This window comes from Trichechus manatus, unplaced genomic scaffold (assembly GCF_000243295.1).
Source record: "Trichechus manatus latirostris isolate Lorelei unplaced genomic scaffold, TriManLat1.0 scaffold00106, whole genome shotgun sequence".
Lineage (NCBI taxonomy): Eukaryota > Metazoa > Chordata > Mammalia > Sirenia > Trichechidae > Trichechus > Trichechus manatus.
The window spans coordinates 1,629,817-1,650,459 of NW_004444042.1; the positions used below are offsets into that span (position 1 = coordinate 1,629,817).

At 46.2% G+C, this 20,643-nt stretch overlaps 1 non-coding gene across 1 annotated transcript; it reads left to right on the forward strand.

The window, feature by feature from the left end:
• The first annotated feature begins 20,244 nt into the window (after positions 1-20,244).
• Positions 20,245-20,315, forward strand: TRNAG-UCC (transfer RNA glycine (anticodon UCC)). Its single transcript has one exon. It is a non-coding gene; the product is annotated as a tRNA-Gly (tRNA).
• The last annotated feature ends 328 nt before the right edge of the window (positions 20,316-20,643 follow it).

Consider the following 20,643-nt stretch of genomic DNA (forward strand, 5'->3'; position numbering starts at 1 on the left):
GTAGAAAACACTGTTCCTTGGATTGTAAATACACCAGTCCAGATGCTAGTCTTCAGATGACTCATCACATGGGCTGATCAGAGCTTTTCCTTCCCTGCACCTCACACTTCTCAACTGTTACATGATTGTGCTACTCAATTTCCAAGGTACCTCTATGATTTGATTATTGAAAGAGAACTAGGGGTTCAGGTCACAGGAGACGGACTTTGGGGATGTGGCCACTCACCTGTCTATTCACAAGAATTTATTGACTGCCAATTGATGCCAAGCTTTGTGGTGGGATCTGGACCTGGCACTGTCCTCCAGGAACACCTGGGTGAGAGGCAGAGATGTGTAAGCAAGCAGTACTCACCTCTGCCTCATCACTCCAGGTTTACACAGTAGCTTCTAGAGAAGCACAGAGGAGGGGCACCCAATTTAGGGACTAGTTGGGGAAGACTTCCTGAAAGAAATTATCTCTGAGCTGAGTTTTAAGAGATGAGCAGGAATTAGCCAGCCAGACAAGGAGGAGGTAGAGAAAGGCATTCTAGGAAGAAGGCATAGAGGTGAATATGGGGTGTTCAGGTGGGAGGTGAGCAAAGAAGAGGTTGGACAAGAGGCAGAGGTTGGATCATAAAGGTCCCACGTGCCTGCTCAGAAGTGAAGGGAGCCCTTGAAAGTTTTAAGAATTAGGAGATTAATGTGGTCAGATTTCTAGAAATCCCTGTGGCAGCAGGAAGATGAATCAGAGAGAACAAGACACCCGAAAGCCCGTTGTGAGAGTCCAGGTTGGAAATGGTGGCAGTGGCCACCTGAGAGCCCATTGTGAGAGTCTGGGTTGGAAATGGTGGCAGTGGCCACCCGAGAGCCCATTGTGAGAGTCCAGGTTGGAAATGGTGGCAGTGGCCACCTGAGAGCCCATTGTGAGAGTCCAGGTTGGAAATGGTGGCAGTGGCCATGGAGAAGTCAGACTTCAGGAACTATCATGGGGTTAGGCAGGGAGGAAGCTAGGAGGACTCCCAGGATTTTGGCTTTGATGGCTGGTGGTGGGTATGCCATTCCCTAAGCCAGGAATTATTAAATAAAAAGCAAATTTGGGGAGAAAAGTCCATGTTAAGATGTAGGAGCTTGTAAGACATCCAAGTGGATATGTTGGCTAGGCAAATGGATGGACATATCTGGAAGTCAAGAAAGAGGTCTGGATTTGGGGTTCATCAAAGGATCAGCTGAGGTAGAGGCCAATAGTAGGGATGGTCCAAGAAAAAACAGAAGTAAACTGTGCATGGAATCCTGGAAACTAGAGGCACTGGGGGACCAGATGGAAAAAAAGGAAGAAGATCCGTGAAGGAGGCTGAGAAGGGCTCAGAGAGGCAGGGGGAGAGTGTGGCAGCACGGAAGCTCCAAGAGAAGAACATTCTAGGAAATGATCAGCCATTTCAAATGCTTCTGAGGAATCATATAAGACAGGAACTGAAAGGTCTCCATTGAGTTTGGCAACATGGAGTCATTGTAGGCTTGGGAGATGAGGAAGTAGAGTCCATGGGGGAGAGAAGACAACTCTCTCAAGCAGATTGAAAGTGTGTGAAAACAGAGTGATTGGGCAGGTATGTGTAACCAGAGGTAATGTGCATGGAAGCCACCAGCCAGTGCTGAGGTGGACACAGAGCGGGGCTTTCAGAAAGGCTGACCTGCTTCTCTCTGCTGAGCTCCTTGTGTACAACCACACTTCTCTGTTTCCTGAACATGTGCCGTTGACCCAGGACAGTGGATGCAGTAATTCCTTCTAGATGCAATCAGGAGTCAGAGGAGGAGTAAGGGCTGTGCTGCCAGGTTTCCAGCAGCATGTGTTGAACTCTCATGAAAAGACTTCACCCTGTCCTCCAGCACACATTTCCCAGCCTTCCCAAGAACACTCATGGCTGGAAAGACAGCCCTGGAAGGGGATCCTGCCTGCAAAAACAATGGAGGGCTTTCCGTATGTGAGAAGCATGTCAAGGAGCATGAAAGACAGAAACCTAGGGTCCTAGAGGCCAATGGGGAACGAGCCCCGCCTCTCTGCTCTGCTCAGCTCTCTCATCTTCATCTCAGGAACTTGCTCTGAGTGTCCAGGGGCATCTTGTCCAACAACTGCTGACTTCTTTGCCATCCTCTTAGGGGTCAGCCTGCAAGGGAGCCAAGAGGGTTGCTTCTCCAGCCCTTTCCCCACTCCGCCATAATGCTCCTGCAGCCTCTGCTAGAACAGGGTCACCCACGGAGCAGTAGAAAGAACTTTGCACTTGGAGCTTCCTAGACCTGAAATCAAGCCCTGGCTGACCCAGCAGTCAGTAATGCTATTCATCAAACATTCCCAGCTCTCCACCCTCTGGACACACAGTCCTTCCTGCCCCCCTGTGGTTGGGTGGAATATGTGACCAGTTTGACCCAGTGAGTTGTAAGCAGAAGTGATGTGTGCCACTTCCAGGCCAAGCACTTAATTGCCAGTTCAAGACCCTCTTGTGGTCTGTCTTTCCCTTTGCCACTGCGACTAGCAGTGCATCAGATGGTGCCTGTTCTGATGCTTGGGTCCCAGATCAAGGACAGTGAGAAGCACAGCCTCCCCCCGAGACAACCTCTGATTATACACAGGGACTAGGAACCTCACTGACTTTATAGATAATCCTCCCCGCAGCTTGTCACATGAGCAGGAACTAAACCTTTGTTGTCTTGAGCCACTGAGATTTGGGGGTTGTTACAGCAGCAAAACCTAGTCTATCCTGATTGATTCAGCTTGGCTCCAGGGCAGCCCTCGGCAAGTGCCTCACCCCTCTGAGCCCAGCATCCTCACCTGCAAAATGGGAAGTAACAATCAATTACCCTGAGAGATGGGGGAGGATTAGAGGACAGGGGTGTGTGACCGTGTCTAGCAGGTCATCATGCATGGGAAGTGCGTGTTCCGAGAGCACACCAACCCCGCGGCAGACTCCGAGCCTCTGGAGCACGCCTCTCCCAGTATCCACGTAATTCTGACAGCTACACAATTTGTCCTCAGGCTCCCCGTCGGCTCTCGTGGAACATGTTTGCGCCTTCTTATGACAGCCATTCAGAGACTTGAGAAATCTAGTGTGTGTGTGTGTCTGTGTGTGTCTGTGTGTGTCTGTGTGTGTCTGTGTGTGTGTCTGTGTGTGTGTCTGTGTGTGTGTGTGTCTGTGTGTGTGTGTCTGTGTGTGTCTGTGTGTGTCTGTGTGTGTCTGTGTGTGTCTGTGTGTCTGTGTGTCTGTGTGTGTGAAAGAGAGGACAGAAAGACAGAGGCAGAGAAAGAGACACAGAAGGAGAGACAGAGAGAAAATGAGAGTTTGAAACTATTATTTGGGGCTATCAAGGCCCCAGAGTGGCACTAACGGTTTACATCATTTGTACCATGGAAGAAAGGCCTGGTGATCTGCTTCTGTAAAGATTATAGCCAAAAAAAACTCTATGGAGCTACAGTTCTACTCTGTGACACATGGGGTCACCATGAGTTGGAATTGACTTGGCGGCAATGGGTTTGGCTTATTTTTTATGTGTTTTAGGTCTGTGACTATTATATGCCATTGCTAGGAACCTCACTGGCCGTATAGATAACCCTCCCCCAAGCTGGGTGAGGCCAGTACAATTGTCCCCATGGTCCAGAAAGAGAAGGAGAGGTGTGTGGCTTATTCTTTGCTCCCCCACCTACATTCCTCACCCTCCCCTGCCCTCCTCTGGCTGGGGAGGCAGCCACTACTGACCATATGAGCCCGCCTCTCTGGCCGGGGAAGCAGGAGCCCAAAAGGCAAGAGGGGAGGGAGGGTGGGGCGTTTCTTCCCCACTCCCTTCTGTCTCAGGCTGCCTCCCGAGGTTGCCTCGCCCCACCCCCCACCCCCACCCCGTGAGTCCCACTCTCACTGGGCTCTGGTAACAAACACTTCTGCCTCCAGGGCAGTCCTGATGCCCCACTGCTGCTAGTGCTGAAAGCATAGCACCCCAGTGTGTTTCCCTAACACTGCCCACACCACGAAGGCGTCTCTTCATTGGAACCATCTAGGCTAACTCTGTTTCCTGCCAGACCCTGAATTCACACCCAGGCCTCTGACCCCGGGCCCCACTTCTCTCATGGCCCTGTCACCTCAGCAGACCCCTCCCTCACCGCACCCACATTTCTGCACGTGACCTCACTCCCGAGGCTGTAAACCTGGGGGGAGGAGGCCCAGAAACAGTGTGGGGCCCAGTCCCACCCTGCGCTCCTCTGCCTAGGTTGCTCCATCTGGATCCTTCTGTGGCCCACGCCTAGGCTGGCTAGACACCCAGGGCTCTGCCTCTACCCTGGCTGACCTCAGAGCCCCAGGGTGCCAAGTGATGGCGGGCTGAGGACGACCAACGGGCACAGTCCTGGGAGCCCTCAGAGCCAGGATCGTGCCAGGCCCAGAGGAGGCCCGGAGTGCTCCAGCCTGAGCTGGTTTCTGCCGTGGTGCGTCAGAACTTTGTCATCCTTAAACCAACAACAGTGTGGACAATGGCCCCTGGTGACCATCAATTACCAGCAGACCTGTCACCTTGGAAAACACATAAGCTCAGCACTCAGCATTGCTCCTGCCACCTGCACCCCGCAGCTGTGCAAACACTGAGTGACCAGAACTTGCCAGGGTCAGCTGAAGGAGGTTTAGTCTTCCTTCCCAGTTGCCATGGAGTTGACTCTGACTCATGGCTACCTCGTGTGTGTCAGAGCTGAACTGTGCTCCATAGGGTTGTCAATGGCTGATTTTTCAGAAGTAGATCACCAGGCCTTTCTTCCAACGCACCTCTGGGTGGATTGAACCTCTAACCTTCTGGTGAGCAGCCTAGCATGTTCACCGTTTGCACCACTGCTACTTTTATTTGGTAGCCTTCTCACGAATCCTTTAACCTCTAAGAACTAGGACCCAACCAGGCAGAGCAGCACCCTCCAGACACCGGCCAGGCCAAGGACGTCAGTGGTCTGGAGCTTCTCTCCTGCTGATCCTCACTCTTCCTCATTGCTGTCAGAGGTTTTACAGAAGAGCTTCGGAAACAGAAGGAGCACGGTTTCTCCAAATCAATTTCTGAAATGCATATAGTCACCAAACATTTACTTGGGAGAACTGATAATCCAGCTGGGGAGTCGTCCTGGCCCAAGTTCCCCAGCCAGTGAGGGCAAGACCAGGTGTGGCAAGCCCCGGGCAATGTTTGCCCCACCACTGCTGCCAGGAGGGATCCCATGAGCCCCCAACAAGGAGGAGATGGGAGAAGACAGAGGAAGCTTACCTCAGTTATACTTATGCTTCTGCACCCCGTCAACAGCCACCACTCGTCTGGCATTGGAGGTTTGCTTGTTGCTATGATGCTCACCAGGTTTCAACAGAGCTTCCAGACTAAGATGGACTAGGAAGAAAGACCTGGTGATCTGAAAATCAGCCAGTGAAAACCCTAGGGATCACAAGGGTCCAATCCAAAACTGATCTTGGGGATGGCACAGGACTAGGCAGCATTCCATCCCATTGTGCATGGGGGTTGTCTTGAGGCAGGGGCTAACAACGACAACCCTGCTCTGGGTACCTTCTCCACATCCTTCAGCCAGAAGCCCCCCGGTGGAAGCTGCTTTCTATTCTTCTCCCCTCCAGCATCTGAAGGTGACCCCTGCATACTAAGAAACCAAAACTCCAAGGAAACCACAAACAAAGGGATCAAGGCTTTGGCAGATTTTTAAATAAACACAACCAGACCTTTGCACCTGGCCTTTGCTGTTTTCTTCCTCCTGCCTGGGCTGGCATTTCCAGCTCAGCTCTCCTGCCTGCATGTGTGCCAGGCGTCAGTGGAAAACCCAGGCTGTCAGGGAAAGGCCTGGTCCTCCCTAGCCTCAGCCCCCTCTCACTCTTTGTCGTGGAAATGTCACTTCCACCAGCCTACTGCTCGCCCCAGCGTGGTCCCTCCCTCCCGATGGGGCCCTTCTGACATGGGAGGCCAGCCCTGGAACTTTTCAATCAGAGAGAATTCCCACTGCTCCTGTTTCATTTTCTTCTCTCTCCCCCTTTCCCCAACATTAGTAATAACTGGCCCAGACGCCCAGATGACTCAGCCCCACTGGAGGGCCAATTAGCCTGCCCACATGCGGCACATATACTCCTCCCTGCGCCTCAGGGGAGTCCCTGGATGGTGCAAGCTGTTAACACACTTGGCTGCTAATCAAAAAATTGGAGGTTTCGGTCTACCCAGAGGTGCCCTGGAAGAAAGGCCTGGCAATCTACTTCCAAAAAATTAACCATTGAAAACCCTACGGAACATAGTTCTATTCTGACATGCTTGGGGTCACCATGAGTCAGAATCGACTCAGCCCAAGTGGTGGGCCCCAGAGGTAAAGCAGCGGTCTGTCAGTGAGTGGGAGCCTGGTGCCTTCAGGGGCTCTTCCCTCAGCGCCACCCCAGCCGCGCACATGACCCCACTCCCTTTACCTATGGCCACCACCCAAATCCAGGCCTCATCCTCCCTCTCAACTTGCTCCTCTGCTTTCTAACAGGTCTCCCTGCCTCTGAGGCCATCTCCTGCTGGTCCAAGCCCTACCCGGCTGCTTGCTGCGTGAGATTATAAAGCCAGGCCTACTAGTGACACAACTCACCTCAGAAACCTTCTATGACTCCCCATTGCAAAAAATATATGTCAAATTCACTCTTGCTAGACATGCCCTGGAGTCTCTGGGTGCAAACAGGGAATGCACTAGGCTGCTAACTAAAAGGTTGGAGGTCTGGTTCGAGGCCTGGCGATCTACTTCCAAAAAATCTGACACAAGAGGAGTCAGAGTCAACTCAATGGCAACCAGGTAGGCTTGCACTCAAGGTCCTTGCTAGAGCCTGGCCTCGTCCTCCTTCCCCAACCCTCTCCCAAGCTGCTCCCCAACATGAACCTTTCCCATGACCTAAACACCCCTGGCCTCTACCCCTGTGCTCCTGCTGGTGCCCCACTTAAAATACACTCTCTTAACCGGCTGAAATTCAGACCTCCCTCAAGGCCTGGTGCCAACTCTGAAATGATGGAAGAAAATATTGATATGAAAAGATGTTAAGTATATATTAATCTGAAAAAAGGGTTACAAAATAAGATGCACCGTAAGTGTTCATTGTAGTTTACAATATATGCCTGCATAGAAAAAGAGGCTGGAAGCGTCTACCTCTTTTTCTGAAAGTATTTTTTATCTGGGTAGTGGCATTATGAGTAATCTTTATTTTCTTCTTTTTCCTTTCCTGTATTTTTAATAGTAAACGTGTGTAATTGTATGATAAAGAGCAACTAAACATAGATTTTAAAGCTCTTTGGAGCTAGGTGGGCTAGTTCTTCGTCTTCCTTTGTAGTGACCTTGGCACTGGGCATGCAGAGGACTCTCCTGTACGTGTGATAGGGAGGGGAGAGGACTGAGGATTATGAAAATCTAGAACTTGCAACGTTCACCAGCCCCAACACCTTCCTTTTCCAGAGAAGGGGGTCAGTGGTCTCTTCTTCCTACAAGCGCGTTTCTCCAGCCACTCCCCTTGCTAAACCTCTGCCTCTTGTCCCATTCCTACTGTTCAGGGGTGGCTTCGTGGCTTAAGAAAGCTACTTGGCTCCTGTTCCTTGGGTTTTCCTATCTGTAAAATGGGGGAGATGATAGTACTGGCCTGTTTTAAGGACTGAAAGAAGCAGTGCATGCAAAATACAGCCAGGTGCACATTAAATACACAAAAAATATTTGCTGTCGCTAAGTAGCGGTTAAGTGCTACAGCTGCTACCTAAAAGGCTGGCAGTTCAAATCCACCAGCCACTCCTTGGAAACCCCATGGGGCAGTTCTACTCTGTTCCATAGAGTCACTATGAGTTGACAACGAGGAATATAATATACTAGTGTGGTCCTTATAGGCTAGGCTAGGTGGCACAAACAGTTTGTGCTCAACTACTAACCTAAAGTTTGAAACCACCCAGCGGTATCACAGAAGAAAGGACTGGCAATCTGCTTCCATGAAGATTACATCCAAGAAAACCCTACGGAGCACAGTTCTACTCTGTCCTATAGGGTTACTGTCTTAGTTATCTAGTGCTGCTATAACAGAAATTCCACAAGTGGATGACCTTAACAAAGAGAAATTTATTCTCTCACCATCTAGGAGGCTAGAAGTCCAAATTCAAGGTGCCAGCTCTAGGGGAAGACTTTCTCTCTATATCGGTTCTGGGAGAAGATCCCTGTCATCAATCTTCCCCTGGTCTAGGAGCTTCTCGGGCCCAGGGACTCTGGGTCCAAAGGACATGCTCTTCTCCCAGCATTGCTTTCTTAGTGGTATGAGGTCCCCCTGTCTCTCTGCTCGCTTCTCTCTTTTATATCTCAAAAGAGATTGACTTAAAATACAACCTAATCTTATAGATTGAGTCCTGCCTCATTAATATAACTGCCTCTAATCCTGCCTCATTAACATCATAGAGATAGGATTTACTACACATAGGAAAAGCACATCAGCTGACAAAAAGGTGGACAATCTCACAATACTGGGAATCATGGCCTAGCCAAATTGACACACATTTTTGGAAGACACAATTCAATCCATAACAATCATTACGAATCAGAATCGACTCAACGGCAATGGGTTTGGTTTGGTTTAGATAACCCTGAGATGGAGTCCCTGGGTGGTGCAAATGGTTAAGCGCTCGGCTACTAATTGAAAGGTTGGTGGCTTGAATTCACCCAGAGGCACCTAAGAAGAAAGGCCTGGAAATCTAACTCCAAAAAGTAACAGCCATTAAAAACCCTATGGAGCGGAGTTCTACCCTGAAACACATGCGGTCACCATGAGTCAGAACACGTTCATCGGCAACTGGTTTGGGTTTTTGGTTTTATTACCCTGAGAGAGCAGGGTAGAATGGAATTTGGGGGTCTCTATGCCACAGCTCTGGGTGAAATTTCAAACATCGGAATCCCCTTTCTGTGTTGGGAAGGTGTCTGAGTTAACGTTTTTGGCTTCTTGTTATACTTACACATACACACAGACACACAAACCACCAGCAATGGCTTAAATGAGTAGGAGTCTGTTTTTCTCAAATAACAAAAACTTGAGAGGCAGGTGGTTATTGATGTTGGTTCAGCTGCCTGCTGGAGTCATCTAGGACTCAGGTGCTTTTTGTAGTTCTGCCCTGACTTCTTTGGATGTGCTGGCTGTTTAGTTTTAGGTTTGTTGTTTGTACTTCATGGTCACAAGACAGCTGCCATAGCTCCAGACATTACAACCACATTCATAAGAAGGAAGCAGGGTTGGTTGGAGAGGGAAGGCAGAGAGAGCCTTCTCCCATGACTCTCACCTTTTATTAGTTGGTAAAACTTTTTCCCAGAGAGATTTCCAACAGGCTTTTCATTATGTCTCACTGGCTAGCATGAGGTCACATGCCACCCCTAGATCAGAGCCTGGGACCATCTCCTCTGAGATCAAATGCTCTCTCACCACCTAGGGCCTGAATGAATCAGAATTCTGTCAGCAGAAACAAAGAGAGATAACGTCTGTTGGGTAAACAACCATTGTGGCTTCTATAAGGCAAGAGGAGAGAGAGAGAAGCCTTCTGCATATAAGACCCACCCTGACCCATCAGGGCTAAAAGACAGACTCAAATTCATTCATTCACGCAACAAGTATTTTGAAAAAGTAAAAAAGAAGAGCAAGTATTTTGAGCATCCCTTCTGTTCCAGGCAATGTTCTGAGTGAAAAGACAGGCCAGGTCCCAGCTTTCGTGGATCTTACCATTTCAGCTCTGTTATAGAGCACTTATTTTACTACCAGGCCCTGAGCTTAGCTCATTGCATGTGTTACCTCCTTCAATCCTCCCAACAATCATATGAGGATGGGTACTATTATTATCCTCACTTTACAGATGTGGAAACTGGAAGCACCGCAAAGTTAAATAATCTTCCCAAGGTCACACAGCTAGTAAGCAGCAGAGCTGGGATTTGAACCTGTATGACACTGTAGCCTGTGCTTTTAATCATTTACAGGATAGTCAGAAATTAAATAAGTAAACAAATAAACAGACAAGATAATTTCAGGTAGGGACGAGTGCTGTGAAGGAAATGAGCCAGGTGGATGTGACTGCCTGTCAGGGACTACGTTAGATTGAATCATCAGACAGAGATAGCATTTGAGCAGAGGAGCCAGCTTTGAGTACATCTGGGGAAACACATTGCAAAGAGAGGGAGCAGCAAGTGCAAAGGCCTGTTGTGGGGAAGTGAATATTCATCACTCTTATTTGGAGCTCGCCTTACAAGCCAGGGTCCACTTCCTTCCATAGGGCATAAAGCGCCAGGTATTTGCTTTGTCAGCCTCCCTTGCAGCTAGAATATGGGTTCACACAGACTCTCAGTCAGATACTCTGACCTCAGACTTTGAATCAGAGAGTGTAACACTAAGAAGCAGGGGCTGTGCAGGCCACAGGCTGGCAAGGGTGGCCCCAGTGCAGTAGCCACATCCAGTCTCTGGGCAGCTGTGGCCATGGTTCTAGTGGCAGAGTCTATGTCCAGGGCCTGCTCTGTTGGTGGGGATGACCATGGTGTCTGTATCCAGAAGCAGCATCTCACAAGTGTCTTCACGAACCCAGCTCTGCAGCATGATTTGTAGCTACGTAGCCACCAAGCTTATTTTTCTAGCCCTCCAGGAGATTCACTGAACTCCATAATATTCTTTTATTAAATGCCTTTTCTGCTTAAAACAGCTGAAGTCATTTTCTGTTGCGTGCTACTCTGAATCCTAACTGATACAGGGAAGTGTGTCAGAGAGAACAAGTGCTAACCAAAGATTCATGTGCTCCCTCCACTGCCCAGCCTGCTCTCATCTGAGTTGACTATAGGGTCTCTATGAGTCAAAATCAACTCAACGGCACACAACAACAACAGTTCTAGCCTGTAGGCTGTGAGCAGAAGCAACAAGTGTCTCTTCTGGGCCAAATAAATTCCCACTATGGCCACTCTGGAAACCACATATTGAAATGACCATATCAGGAAATGGAGGGAGACTGAAACCCTGAGTCACCGGATGTAGAAGCGGCTAGCCCAGTCAACTCACATCAGACAGTGCATAAAGAAAAAACAAACATAAGGGGTGGAGCCACTGGGATTTCAGGGCCAATCTGTTACTGCAGCATAGCCCAGTCTACCCTAACTATCAGAGCAAGTTTGAGAATCAGAAAAAAGGCCGGGTGGCATGGAGCATGGTGATCAATGGAGAGGATAATCTGAAATAATACTGAGGTTATTACTGATATGGGTTATTACTGGTATCATGCTTGGTAAAGTAGAGGGTCAGGGAAAAAAAGGCAGACCCTCAATGAGATGGATTGACACAGTAGCTGCAACAATGGGCTCAAGCATAACAATGGTTGTGAAGATGGCGCAGGACTGGGCAGTGTTTTGTTCTGTTGTACATACGGTCACTGTGTGTCAGAACCAATTCGACGGCACCTAACAACAACGACAATGACTGACATGGGAAAATTTTCTTAATTTTATTCTAAGTGTGATGAAAATCCACACTATGTGTAATTAAAATCCACTAATGAATATCCGCCGGAAAATCCGTAAGCAGAAACACACGTAGTCAAATCATCAAGACAGATAATAGACACTACAGGCCTGTAGGGCCTCAAAAGGCATCCAGTCAGCCCTCAGCTACTGCCTCACACTCGCCCCGCTTCCATGCTTATAGGAGTTACTTAGCCTTTTCTTGCATAATTCCATTCACAGGACGCTCCCTTCCTTCTAAGACTTCTCATTTCATTGTGGGATTGCTCTGAACATTTTTTATTTTCCTGTAGCCTCGCTCAAGTACCCTGGATGGCACAATCTAAAGATTTGGGGTTGAAACCCACCCAGCAGCCCCACAGAAGAAGGGCCTATCAATCTGTTTCCATAAAGATTATAACCAAAACCCATTGCCATCAAGTCGATTCCGACTCAGAGAGACCCTATGGGACAGAATAGAACTGCCCAGTAGGGTTTACAAGGAGCGCCTAGTGGATTCAAACTGCCAACCTTTTGGTTAGCAACTGAACTCTTAATCACTACGCCACCAAGGTTTCTACAAAGATTACAAAAAAACAACCCTATGGAGCAGTTCTACTCTGTATCACTTGGGATCGCCATGAATCAGAATCGTCTCAACAGCAATAGGTTTGGTTTTGGTTTTGGTAGCCTCTCTACTGGTAAACCCCAACAAGTCTGAACGCATTCCCCATTCCTCAGAAGGCTTCTCATAGAGTTTACTGTCCTAGGTATACTCTGCCGAGCACACAGCCACTGGACACTGGCCTCCTGAAGTATTTCTCTGGCAGAACTGGCTCCTGAAAGCAAAGCAGGGCTGGGGATTATCTCTGCACTCAGAGTGTAACCAGGCCACAGTGTGACATGCCAGTGGTGGGTTTACAGGATCTGTCTGTTTTCATCATCCTCCTCATACTTCCCCTGGTGAGAACACAAGAGATATGTGAATCTCTGGTCCTGGCTTCCTCTGCCTGCCCTGGCTCCATGTCCCCAGCCTAACCTTCAGCTCCATGACCTGATGCAGCAGGAATTTATTTACAAGCTCATTACCCCTGTGAATCATGTCCAGCCTGAGCTGGGACTTAACAAGATGCCGAGGAGTGGTCCTTCAAGCAGCTGTGCCCATAAGACCCGGGGAAGGGCCGGGTCAGGGCAAGCAGGGCCTCACTGCACCAAGAGCCAAGAGGGCAGATGGGAGCAGTGGATGGAAGGTGACTCTTGCCAACCCTGGAGTTTGTTCTGGCTCCAGAAATTCTAGGGCTTTTCCTGACTCTGGCATAATTCCAACACAGAGGCCCCAAATGGAGGATTTGGCTGACAATCCATTCTTGGCTTCTGAGTCCCAGAATGTCCTAGGGAACTTGAGAGGCTAGAGAAGTGGTGGCCAGCATCTTCTTTCTGACTTCTATCTCATCAAGAGGGCCCCTGCCCCCAGCACCTGCTCCACCAGCCCAAGTTGAAAGGTTTTACCCTATATTGTTGTTAGGTGCTGTTGAGTCTGTTCCAACTCACAGCAACCCTATGTAAAACAGAATGAAACACTCCCCAGTCCTGTGCCATCCTCGCAATCGTTGTTACGCTTGAGCCCATTGTTGCAGTCACTGTGTCAATCCTTCTCATTGACAGTCTTCCTCTTTTTCGATGACCCCTCTACTTTACCGGCATGCTGTTCTTCTCCAGGCACTGATCCCTCCTGATAACATGTCCAAAGTATGTGAGACGTAGTCTCACCATCCTTGCTTCTAAGGAGAATTCTGGCTGTCCTTCTTCCAAGACAGATTTGTTCGTTCTTTTGGCAGTCCATGATATATTCAATATTCTTCACCAACAACATAATTCAAAGGCGTCAATTCGTCTTCGGTCTTGCTTATTCATCATTCAGGTTTCATAAGCATATGAGGTGACTGAAAACACCATGGCTTGGGTCAGGCGCACCTTAGTCTTCAAGGTGACATCTTTGCTTTTCAACACTATGGTATTATTCAAATGCAGGTGACGATCATGAACTTATTCAATCTTCTTTTACAACCATCATTTCATTTGATCACTGCACATAAGTTTAACTGTGTCCATTTGAGAGGGTAGGGTTCAAGACTGAGAGGTGAAGAGATGGGCCCAAGATTGGCCTGCAGTGAGTAATGCCACCCAGGACTTAAAACCAAATCCTTAATTCCAAACCCACTACTTCATCCAAACCTCAATACCTACTTTCTCTTTCTTATTGTATTCTGAAATGCAGAGTGATGCTATATCTGTCAGGGTTTACTCAGGGAAATAGAAACCTCTCTAGGTCTTTCAAGCAGGAAGGGATTTAATACAAGAAACAGGTGCTATGGTAGATTGTTTGCAAAATTAGCCATGATTATTCTCCTCCCTGTAACCATGTGATGTGAATTTGAATCTGGGCTTGTGTTATAACTTCATTAGATTAATAGAGTATGGAAGAAGTGGTACTATGCCACTTCAACCCCACACCCTCAAGAGACCTTGAATTCCTTCACTTGTTCTCTTGGAACCCTGCATGGACACCACGTGTACAAGTCTGAGTTAACCTTCTGGAGAATGAGACACCCTGTGAAGCAGAGACAGGTCATCCCAGCTAACGCCACTCTAGACCAACCAGCCTCTAGGCCACGATGCTGATGACCTCAGATGTATGAGTGAGCCCAACTGAGATCAGAAAAACCATCCAGCTGAGCCCAGCCTAAATTCTGATCCACAACATTGTGAGCTAAATAATTGTTTTAAATCAATAAGTTTTGGAGTAATTTGTTAGGTAGCAAATCCTGATACAGTGCTTACAAAACCTTTGAAATAGCTAGGAAAAATAAAGTTTATTGGATATTTAAAGGATGAAGTTTCTTAGCAAGTTCTCATGAAGTAAAGAAGTTGCAGTAACTGTTGCAGTGATCACAGATGCTTCCAACATTATTGACTCACACAAGAAAATGTTGAGATTGCTATAAAATCTCACATCTGCCAAAGGCCTCCAATCTACGCACCACAGCTTGAGGACAATAATATGAATTGTGTTTCTCTTTCATCTTCTGAACCTCATGCAACTGCCTCTCATTGAAAGACTCTAATCTAGAATCTGTGTAGCAGAGATTCTGGTAAATGTTATTCTCAGGTTTCCAGCCCCTACGATAGAGGGAAGAGCATAGGAGGGGGGAAGTGATACCTGATTGTCAACCAACAACCTTCCTAAGCACAAAGGTCTACTCTGTCTCAGGCATTGCTTCTGAAGATGTTTAGTTTCAGAAAGGACTTTCCATCTCCCTGCAACTCCTTCTACCACTCCATTTCTGTCGTGGACTGAATTGTGTCCCCCCAAAATAGGTGTCAATTTGGCTAGGCCATGATTCTTAGTATTGTGTGGTTGTCCTCCATTTTGTGATCTGATGTAATTATCCTATGTGTTGTAAATCCTAGCCTCTATGCCTGTGGTTATGTTGATGAGGCAGGACACAATCTACAGGATAAGGTTGTATCTTCAGTCAATCTCTTTTAAGATATAAAAGAAAGAAGCAAGCAGAGAGGAGAAGGACCTCAGTATCAACAATAAAGAAGAGTCAGGAGCTGAGCGAGTCCTTTGGACCTGGGTTCCCTGTGTTGAGAAGCTCCTAGACCAGGGGAAGATTGATGACCAGGAGTCAACAGAGAGAGAAAGAATTCCCCTGGAGTTGGCACCCTGAATTCAGACTTCTAGCCTCCTAAACTGTGAAAGAATAAATTTCTGTTTATTAAAGCCACCCAGCTGTGGTATTTCTGTTACAGCAGCACTAGATAACTACAAGAACTCCCAGTTGGCACTAGTTCTACTGTTAGTATCACATAGGCATTAATAGCTCATTTAATTCTCATTTAAACTGATCTATTTGCTCTGATCCTGGGTGATCACTATAGAGATAAGAAGGTTTAACTGATCTGTTTCCTCTTCTCCAAACTTAACAATCGAAGGAAGGGGCAGAGGACCTGGATGTGTTCACTAAATAAGGTGCATTAGAATCCCTTCATCATCTTTCACCAGGTCAGCCTAGCACTCACAGCAGTGAAGGAGGGGATGAATGTTTGGGCACCTAAAAGTGCAGAAGGGTCTGGATAAATCCCTAGAAATGAGGACGACCTGCACAAATTTCTCCCAGCTGCCACTCTGCTGGCTCTGTCCCTCTTGCGTCTACAGCTGAAACTTTGAGATAAAAGCAGCTGACAAAGTTCATCTCTCCCCATTGTACAGATGGAAAAACTGTTCCAGGGGCACTAGCAAAGCATAGGGATGAAGAGGAAACAGTAAAGAGCTTGGGATTCTGGATTTCCTCTCTCTTTCCCTAAGTCATTAAGTCATGCTAAAGCCTAATAACCAATGTCCAGAGATAAGAAAAACAGACAGGATTTGAGGGTAGGCTTGAGTAAGGCTCCTCTGAGAATTCAAATTTATAGACATCTGGATAAGTAGATGCCCATAGAGTCTCTGCTCTAGCAGGAGGATGCTCTTCCCTCCCCTCCTGGGTCAAGCTTCTCAGGGCTGCCTTGATCATGACCTTCACTGAGCAATCTCATCAGTTCCTATGAATGAAAATTGTGCCATCAAAATACTGATGACTCCCGGATCTGTAACTTGGGCCCAGCTCTCACCCAGGCTCCAGACCCATTGTTATTGTTGTCAGGTGCCATCCAGTCAGGTCTGACTCATAGAGACCCTATGTACAACAGAGCAAAACACTACCCAGTCCTGCACCATCCTCACAATTGTTGCTATGTTTGAGCCCATCATTGTAGCCGCTGTATCAATCCATCTCATTGAGGATCTTTCTCTTTTTCTCTGACCCTTTACTTTACCAAGCATGTTGTCCTTATCCAGGGACTGGTCCCTCCTGATAACATGCCCAAAGTACCTGAGACAAAGTTTTGCCATCCTCACTTCCAAGGAGTATCCTGGCTGTACTTCTTCCAAGATGGATCTGTTTGTTTTTCCGGTAGTCTGTAGTAAATTCAACATTCTCCACCAACACCATCATTCAAAAGTATCAATTCTTCTTCAGTCTTCCTTATTTGTTGTACAGCTTTCACATTATATGAAGCGATTGAAAACGCTATGGCTTGGGTCAGGCACACTTTAGTCCTAAAAGTGACATCTTTGCTTTTTAACACTTTAAAGAGATCTTTTGTAGCAGATTTGTTCAACGCAATACATCCTTTGATTTCTTGACTGCTGCTTCCATGAGCATTAACTGTGGACCCAAGTAAAATGAAATCCTTGACAACGTCAGTATTTTCTCCATTTATCACGATGTTGCTTATTTGTCCAGTTGTAAAGATTTTGTTTCTTTATGTTGAGGTGTAAGCCATACCGAAGGCTGTAGTCTTTGATCTTCATCAGTAAGTGCTTAAAGTCCTCTTCGCTTTCAGCAAGAAAAGTTGTGTTATCTGCATATCACAGGTTGTTAATGAGTCTTCCTCCAATCCTGATACCACGTTCTTCTTCATATAGTTCAGTTTTTCAGATTATTTGCTCAGCATACAAATTGAATAAGTATGGTGAAAGGATCCAACCCTGATGCACACATTTTCTGATTTTAAACCATGCAGTATCCCCTTGTTCTGTTCAAACAACTGCCTCTTGGTCTGTGTACAGGTTCTGCATGAGCATAATTAAGTGTTCTAGAATTCCCATTCTTTACAACATCATCAATAATTTGTTATGTTCCACACAGTTGAAAGCCTTTGCATAGTCAATAAACACAGGTAAACATCTTTCTGGTATTCACTGCTTTCAGCCAAGATCCATCTGACTTCAGCAAAGATATCCCTTGTTCCATGTCTTCTTCTGAATCTTCCTTGAATTTCTGGCAGTTTCCTGTCTATATACTGCTGCAACCATTTTTAAATTATCTTCAGCAAAAATTGATTTGCTTGTGATATTAGTGATATTGTTCAATAATTTCCACATTCCATTGGATCACCTTTTTTTGGAATGGGCACAAATATGAATCTCCTCCATTCAGTTGGCCAGGTAGCTGTCCTCTTGGCATAGACAAGTGAGTGCTTCTAGCATTGCATCCATTTGTTGAAACATCTCAATTGGTATTCCGTCAATTCCCAGAGCCTTGTTTTTTGCCAATGTCGTCAGTGCATCTTGGACTTCTTCCTTCAATACCATTGGTTCTTGATCATATGCTACCTCCTGAAACGTTTGAATGTAGACAAATTATTTTTGGTATAGTGACTCTATGTACTCCTTCCATCTTCTTTTGATACTTCCTGTGTCGTTCAATATTTTGCCCATAGAATCTTTCAAAATTGCAACTCGAAGCTTGAATTTTTTATTCAGTTCTTTCAGCTTGAGAAATCCTGAGCATGTTCTTCCCTTTTGGTTTTCTAATTCCAGGTCTTTGCACATTTCATTATAATATTTTACTTTGTCTTCTCGAGCCACCCTTTGGAATCTTCTTTTCAGCTCTTTTATTTCCTCATTTCTTCCATTCACTTTAGCTACTCTACATTTGAGAGCAAATGTCAGAGTCTCTTCTGACATTCATTTCAGTCTTTTCTTTCTTTCCTGCCTTTTAAGTGATTTTTTGCTTTCTTCATGTATAAGGTCCTTGATGTCATTCCACAACTTGTCTGGTCTTTGGTCATTGTGTTCAATGTGTCAGATCTATTCTTGAGATTGTCTCTAAATTCAGTTGGGATATACTCAAGGTTGTACTTTGACTCGCGAGGATTTGTTTTAATTTTCTTCAGCTTCAACTTGAATTTGCAGATGAGCAATTGATGGTCTATTCCTCAGTCAGTCTCTGGCCTTGTTCTGACTGATAATATTGAGCTTCTCCATCGTCTCTTTCCACAGATGTAGTCGATTTGATTCCTGTGTATTCCATCCGGCAAGGTCCAAGTGTACAGTCGCCATTTATGTTGTTGAAAAAAGATCTTTCCAATAAATAGGTTGTTGGTCTTGCAAAATTCTATCATGCCGTCTCCGGTGTCATTTCTATCACAAAGGTCATATTTTCCAACTACCAATCCTTCTTCTTTGTTTCCAACTTTCACATTCTAGCCACCAGTAATTATCAATGCATCCTGATTGCATGTTTGATAAATTTCAGAAATTGATAAAAATCTTCAATTTCTTCATCTTTGGCATTAGTGGCTGGTGAGTAGATTTGAATAATAATATTAACTGGTCTTCTTTGTAGGCGTATGACTGTTATCCTATCACTGATAGCATTGTACTTCAAAATCTTGAAATGTTCTTTTGATGATGAATATGATGCCATTCCTCTTCAAGGTGTCATTCCTGGAACAGTAGGCCATATGACTGTGCTACTCACAATGGCCAATACCAGCCCATTTCAGCTCACTAATGCCTAGGATATTGATCTTTATAGGTTCCATTTCATTTTTGATGACTTCCAATTTTCCTAGATTCATACTTCGTATGTTCCATGTTCTGATTATTAATTAATGTTTGTAGTTGTTTCTTCTCATTTTGAGTCATGCGCATCAGCAAGGTCAACTCTAAATCTGAGGAGGCAGCTGTTCCCCAGTCGTATTTTGAGTGCCTCCCAACCCAAGGGGCTCACCTTCAGGTAGTATATCAGACTATATTCTGTTGTTATTCATAAAGTTTCCACTGGCCAATTTTTTAAGAAGTAGATTGCCTGGTCCCTCTTCCTAGTCTATCTTTGTCTGGAAGTTCCATTGAAACCTGTCCAGCATGGGTGAACCTGTTGCTATTGGAAATGTCAGTGGCACAGATTCCAACATCACAGCAACAGACAAGCCACCACAGTACAACAAACTGACATATGAATGGTGGTCTACATACATCCTGTTAAACATTGCTACTTGGATTGCCCACAGAGTCCTCCAACTCAACATGACTCAAAATCATCATCCTTCCCTCTAAAGCAGCCTCAGTGGATTGAACACACTCTCTTCTATGAACCATGAACTCCCTCATCAACTGAGTTCACCATCACCAAGTCACCCAAGCCAAGGCTTTCCCCATCTTCCAGGCTGATCTCCATAAACAGCTCCTCTTTGGTCTCTTGGCCTCTGATCTCGTGGGTCTCCAACCCAACTGTCCCACAGTTGCCAGAGGGAGCTTCCTAGCCACACACCTGCCATGATGGTCTCTTGATTAAAGCACTTCATTAGCTCACTGTCATCGACAGGATAACATCCTTTCCCCTTGGTCTGGCATTCAAGTTCCTTCCTGTGTTGGCTCCTGCTGATACCTTCAACATCATCCCTATTTTCCATCTCTCACATTTTTCCCTAGCCACACTGAACTGCCTAGGATGACCAAAGTTGTCAGGTACCTTCATTCCTTTACTCTGTAATATTCTTTCTTCCCCGCCCCCCTGGGCCCCTTGGTCTGGGCTAGGTGCTCTTTCTGTGTGTTGTCACAGCACCGTATTCTTACCATCCCTCATTGCTATCATCTCTGTACATGTCCACCCATATGTTTGGAATTTCCATAAAGGTTGAGGCCATGCCATCAGATTCATCTCTATATCCTCAGTCCCCCTCAGTTCTCACTGGGAATAGACAAGAAATAATTGTTAAACAGAACCATGAGCTCCACCAGAAGTTCATGGGAGAGAATGTGTTCAATCCATAAAAATGTAACAAGGATAGTTATAGCTAACTATGTCAAGCATTTGCTATGAACCAGACACTTTGCTGGCATTATAAGCACATTTAATCTTCAAGGGGCATTGGTGGTTTGGTGGTAGAATTCTTGCCTTCCATGCAAGAGACCCAGGTTCAATTCCTGGCTAATGCACCTCATACTCAGCCACCACCCATCTGTTGGTGGTGGCTTGTGTATTGCTGTGATGCTGAACAGGTTTCAGTGGAGCTTCTAGACTAAGACTAGGAAGAAAGGCCTGGCAACCTACTTTTGAAAAATTAACCAATGGAATCCCTATGGTTCACAACTGATCCTGGGGATGGCACAGGACTGGACAGTGTTTTGTGCTGTTGTGCATGGGCTTGCTATAAGTTGAGGGCCAACTCAACAGAAACTAAGAACAACAAATTTTCATGACAATCCTTAGAGATATTACTACTATTATCCTGATTAAAGACAGAAAACTGAAATTTAAAGAGGC